This window comes from Pseudopodoces humilis, chromosome 7 (genome assembly GCF_049639895.1).
Source record: "Pseudopodoces humilis isolate 2021_Gansu_Grassland_sample_001 chromosome 7, ASM4963989v1, whole genome shotgun sequence".
In the NCBI taxonomy this organism is placed as follows: Eukaryota; Metazoa; Chordata; class Aves; order Passeriformes; family Paridae; genus Pseudopodoces; species Pseudopodoces humilis.
This window is the reverse complement of record NC_142206.1, coordinates 61,904,829-61,910,898: the sequence shown is the minus strand read 5'-3', so window position 1 is coordinate 61,910,898 and position 6,070 is coordinate 61,904,829. Positions and strand designations below refer to the sequence as shown.

General features: G+C 49.1%; 1 long non-coding RNA gene across 1 annotated transcript; it reads left to right on the top strand.

Moving 5' to 3' along the window:
* The first annotated feature begins 5,193 nt into the window (after positions 1–5,193).
* On the top strand, positions 5,194–5,777 carry LOC148184058 (uncharacterized). The gene is made up of 3 exons (XR_015772865.1): positions 5,194–5,282; positions 5,404–5,529; positions 5,630–5,777. It is a non-coding gene; the product is annotated as an uncharacterized LOC148184058 (long non-coding RNA).
* The last annotated feature ends 293 nt before the right edge of the window (positions 5,778–6,070 follow it).

Here is a 6,070-nt window from a genome sequence, read left to right as displayed (position 1 = left end):
TGCTGCCATGGCAGAGCTGCCCCTCCGGAATTATGTCAAATCCACGGCACCTTCAGGTCTCCAGAAAAGACCAAGAAAGAGACTCAAAACCAAGGAACCTTCAGACCATGGAAAAGTTTTCTGCTTTCCTTTTCAGGTTTCCTTTGCTTCATTTATTTCCATTATTTCCTTTTTTACACCATAAATTTTTCAGGTCATCTCTGCCTTCACGTGGGTGTGGACAAACCCAGCACAAAGCAAACGTGAGCGAGGCCTAGACACACTAAAACAGTGCAAATTATGAATAACCTTTGGTCCTGGTTTAGGGCAAAGCCAGGACACCCTGATAAACCCTACACCCTTATAAAAATGACAACTTTTCCCCTCAGAGACAGCAAATCTGTCACATCTGTCCTTGGTTTTCTGCATGCACTTGAGGAATGCTTTAAATCTTTCCCGAATTCCCCCAAATCCGGTGTTTTCCGCGGGAGGCAGGCTGTGGGTGCAGCACCACAGCCATGCAGGATAAACGTTGCGTTTTGGGATGAATTCCAGCAGGTTTGTCACGGCTTGATCCGAGTGGGAAACGCATCCAGAGCTGGGCTCGGGGGATGTTTTATTCATGACTCTGCTGCTCCGAGGCACAGCGAAGGTCCCTCCCCAGCACTGACAAACACATTCCACCTCCTCTGAAAGCTTGGCTGGGAGCTCCAGTCTTTCTTTCTCTTCCCTAAAGGTCTCTCATCCAACCCCTCTCCCGGGAGGTGCCGCAATCCGAGCTTTCAGCTGAGGCAGCAGCTCAAATTCCAGCTTTTCTTGCAGCCTTTGCAGGACTTCAGGTTCACTGCTCCAGGTTCATCGCTCGGGGGCCTGCAGAAGATTTGCACGTTCTTCACCACGTGCTTTGCTTCCAGCCTGGAAAAGTGAGTGATTCCCGAGCTCTGGGGCTGGATCCGTGTGCTGAGCTGAGCTGGGAGCGCTGCCAGGAGTTTGCTGGGATCTGGGCTGGAATAAGTGGAATAAGCCCCATCAGGAAGGCATTCAAAGGCAGCTGGAAAAGTCCAGCTCCCAGAGCCCTCTGCAAGGCAGGAGCTCCAGTGAATCGTTAAAATCTGATATGATCACGGACAAAGATCACTAACTAAAGTTAGATCACTAATTAAAGTTACAGAGGGGTACATTTATTCACAAGGGGCATCCCCAAAAGGTGTGACCGCCCCAAACAAGGTTCTCCCCCCTCTGTTTATTCCCCAAACCCTTCCATCCCCATCCATCCACACCTTCCAGCCCATCTGGCCACCCCCAGCACCTCCCATCCCCACTCAGCATTAAAATGAGCCCGTGGGTCCCTCACCCTGCTCAGTTCTTCTCTTGGTTTGGGTGGCTGGGCTGGACTTGGGTCAGTGGCCTCAAGGGATGGAGCCAGGAAAGTCTTCCTCAGGTGAGTGTGAGCTCTGGCAGGATCCAGGGAAGTCAGGAATGTTTTCCTCAGGTGAGTGTGAGCTCTGGCAGGATCCAGGGAAGTCAGGAATGTTTTCCTCAGGTGAGTGTGAGCTCTGGCAGGATCCAGGGAAGTCAGGAATGTTTTCCTCAGGTGAGTGTGAGCTCTGGCAGGATCCAGGCCCTGCTCAGGGATGGATTGGGGCAGAGCCCAGGTGCTGCCCTTGCTCTCCCTGGGTTCAGTCTGTTCCCAGAACCACTCACTGCACTTCCTTCTATCAACAACAGAACAATTAGCTCTGGCTTGAGCATCTCATAATCATTAACCCAGCATTTGCTTATCTGACTTACATCTTGGTCATTATAAATTGCTTCTAACCCTTAGCTAAACCTTAACCCTCCAGAAATCGTGATTCACCCGAAGTGCTTTGGTGAGGAGAGGGGAAGGGGTTTGTTTGTTTGTGGAATATCCTGAGTGGGAAGGGAGCACAAGGATCATCCAGCCCAGCTCCTGGCCCTGCACAGACACCCCAACAATCCCACCTGTTCCTGGAGCATTTTCCAAACGCTCCTGGAGCTCTGGCAGGTTTGTGGATGAAGGCCTCCCCCTTGTCTCCTCTCACTGATTTGGGTCCTTCCGGATTTCCCTGGATCACCCCGCTCTCTTCTTCCTCATTCCCTCTCCTGCCTGGTTTAGGTGTCCACCCTGACTTGGAGGAGCATCTTCTTTTGGAACCACCTGATGGGTCAGCACTGGATTTTTCCCTGGTGACAGAATCCCAGCATTATTCCAGCTGGAAAATCCCTCCCAGCCCAGCCAGTCCCAGCTGTCCCCAGAGCTCCGAGTGCCACCTCCAGCAATTCCTGGGACACCTCCAGGGATGGGCACTGCAAACCTCCCTGGGCACTGCCAAGGCCTGAGCGCCCTTTCCATGGGGAAATTCCTGCTGCTGTCCCCCCTGAGCCTCCCCTGGCCCAGCCTGAGATTTAATGGGTCAATCCCTCAGTTCTCTGGACTCACTAAAATCCCTTTGCCGGGATTTTTTTCCCTTTTGCAGGACTGAGATGTTTTGCGGGATAAAGCACATCCTGTGTCAACAATCCCAAAGAAACGGGTTCTACACAAAGGGAATGGCAGGGAAAGCAGAAATAATAGGATTATTAAAATTCCAAGGTGCAAATTGCATCTTCTTTTTCATGAATAAAACACCCAAAAACATCAGGGCATTGTGAGACCACAGAATTAATGGAGAATATCCTTATTAAATGAAGGAATTTATGGAAGACCACGGCATTGAGCGCAGATTAAAACACATTCCGAGCTAATCACGGAGCTGTGTGGAGAGCATGGAATTAACCAGGGGCTTGGACTGGGAAACACTTCAAAAGGAGACGAGGAAAAGGGAATCCTGGCTGCTGCCTGGACTGCCTGGAGCTGAAATGGTGCCCGGGGAGCCCTGGAGCAGGGGTCAGCAGAAGGAGTGACCTTCATTAGCCCAGTGCTGACCAGGCATTCCCGGGGCTGATCTCCAACGTCTCGCGGACAGAAATGTCAGGGAAAAACCTGTGCCTGGAATAAACAGCGATTCCCAGCCTGTGGGAAGGGGCTGGGTTCAGAGGAGGGTCCTGGCAGCCTCTAAATGACAGAATTTGCACTTTATTGCTGACTCCCTGGCAGTTATTGACTCCATTTAACCCCCAGCACCCAAAGGGAAAAATGGGTGGAATAATTCTCTTTTTTTCCCCCAGATCCTGTGCTATCCATTGGGCTTGACAGGATTTCAGTGCAGCAAGAAATGGTTTTCCTTTCTTCCTTGAACTGCGCACATGGAGAAATTCCTTGTCTCGGGTAACAAATAATTGCCAGGTTTGTTTTTTCCTTGCCTGACCATTGATGTGGAGTCATTTTAGGGTGACAGAAATGGCCCTGTCTCACTGCCAGCACCACACAGAGCTCCCTGGGATGCAGAGGTTCTGTCGGGAATCTCTCTGGGATAAATCCCCTGGAATTAGAACATGGATCAACCTCTTCGTTGAGGTGGCAATGCAATTTTTGCTGATAGGGAAGGAAATTTATTCCAGAATTTACTCCAGCTGAGCTGTACAATCCAAGGACAAGGGAAGGGGAGCTGCCTGGGGAGAATTGCTGCAGCTGATTCCCAAAAAATGGTATCAGGGTTGTCTGTCAGGATGAGGGAATGGGAATGGAAACCTCCCGGAAAGGAGCTGCCGAAGGAAACCCTGGAATCTCCCGGGATATTGGGGACTGTGTCCAGATCACTGCCTGGAATGACTGGAATTATTCCACAGGTTTGTGTTGTGCATTTGATTCCTCACTTTCCATGGAGACCTGGAGCACAAGACCCTTTTTATGGAATTCTTTCACCTGTGAAGGTTTCAAAGGCTTCTCTGTCTTCCCTGTTCCCAGTGAGAAGGTCACTGGACGAGTCATGGAATCATGGAATGGTTTGGGGTGGAAGGGACCTTCAATTTATCTTATCCCAGCCTTTTCCATGGGCAGGGGCACCTTCCTCCATCCCAGGTTGCTCCAAGCCCTGTTCAGCGACAAGCAAGTTTCCTAAACCCCTCCCCAGGCATAAACCCAAAACACTGCTGAGTTTTGAATCTTCTTTATGCAAAAATAGGAACAAATAATTAAAAATCGTGACTTTGCTCATTTTATTTCTTCCACAGAAGCCAGGGTTTTAGGAACAGCAGAAGAATGAAGGGTGAAGAAAGCAGAGTTCCACGGATGAGGAGAACCCCTGGATTTTCAGGAATTCGTCATTAGACGGGGGTTTCTAGCACTGGCTCCTCCCCAGGATGCGCATTCAAGACAGAGCAATGGGAGTATAAAGATGTGGAATTATGGAATGATGAAGGTTGGAAAAGCCCTCCATGACTGAGTCCAGCCCTTCCCCAGCCCTGCCCAGGCCACCACAGCCCCACGGCCCCAAGTGCCACATCCACAGGTATTTAAATCCTGGGAGTCCAGGGGAACCCAGCCCTGCCCTGGGCAGCTGTGCCAGGGCTGGACAGAACTTTCAATGGGGAAATTCCTGCTGCTGTCCACCCTGAGCCTCCCCTGGCCCAGCCTGAGGCCGTTCCCTCTCCTCCTGTCCCTGTTCCCTGGCAGCAGAGCCCGACCCCCCCGGCTGTCCCCTCCTGCCAGGGACTTGGAGCATTTCTTATTCCCATTTTTCCAACCTCCCTGTTTCTCAAACAGACTCCAGTTTATGATCTCCAAGACCCTCCAGAACCAACAGCACTGTTCCATGAGCACTTTCGGTCTGGTACAAGCACGAGGCTGCCTTTCATCATGGAAAATGTCTCATCTCTCTCTGCTGAGTGCCATTTTTATCTCCCTAAATGTTTTATTTTGCAGCCTGGGCTGTTGCAGCCGATGGCAGAACAGCTGCTCAATTATTTCCTGCTGTCAGCAGCGATATGATGGCATCCAGGAACTGGACATAAAACAAAATCTGGACAATGCAGGACTTGGCTCATTTGTGTAGAGCACGCTAAGAATGAGCCCCAGCTGCGCTGAGCTGTTAATTTAAGTTATTTTAACAAGGAGAGGGAAGAAAGGACCTCAGGTGCAGCACAAATGTGAGAAAAAACCTCCCCCAGGTGATGCCAACGTTTGGTGGGCTCAGAGCTTCCAGCTGGAGCTTCACCCTGAGCTGCTCACAGCCTCAGCTGGCTCTGATTTGGCAATTTTGTTGGGCTTTTAGCTTCTTCCCTTCCAAATCCCACTTAAATTCCTTGGAAAAGGCCAAGCAGGACAGGTTGGGAAATGGGACAAGAGCAGGGCTGGCTGTGATGGGATCAGGACCAGCTTCTTGTCATCTCTGCCACATCAGGTTTGGTCTGGTGGTGTTTCTGTGCTTTTTTCCATATTTTTGCCAGTGTGTTCTTATCAGTCAGGAGCTAAAAAGTCTTTTAGGAATGAAAATGAAAACAGGACCTGGTTATCTTCTATAGTTTTCCTCATGGAAATTGTCAGGAGCTTGCAAAAAAAAACTCCTGAGCAAGGAAAGTCCTGGATTAAAAAAATTCTGGTGTGCTGCTTGTGCTTTTCAGCTGCTCTGAGCACAGAGATCTTCCCAGGTGGGTTTGAAAACATAAAGCTGCCTAAAAATCATCTTTAAAAAAGAAAAAAACAAAACAAAACCAAACATGAAATACATTTTAATTTAAATTTTTGCAGTTTCCATCCACAGACGTTTGGATCTGCATCTCACAGCCCCTCAGGAACATTTTTACCCCAGAATTTCCATGAGACTCCTCATTTCTCTCCATGAAGAAAAACATTTCCACCCTGGAGCATTAAAAAATAAAATTCATTAGCTCAGTCACCCATTAAATTATCAGTATTTTCTCTGCCTCAATTAGTGATTATTAGGATTTTCGTGGGGAACCAGCAGCTTTTCCATTCCCCACTTCCCAGAATTCCCTGTCCATGCAGTTCCATTGCAATCCAGTTTTTGTGCCCCATTTGTCACCATGGGAACAACTTTGAGATCCCACACCTGGGCTGTGGCACTAATGAATAAATAAGGTGGAAAGAGCACTGATGACAAAAAAGAAAACACATTCAAAAGCTCTGCAATCAGCAGAGATAACAACAGAAAAATGCAGGATGGGTAAT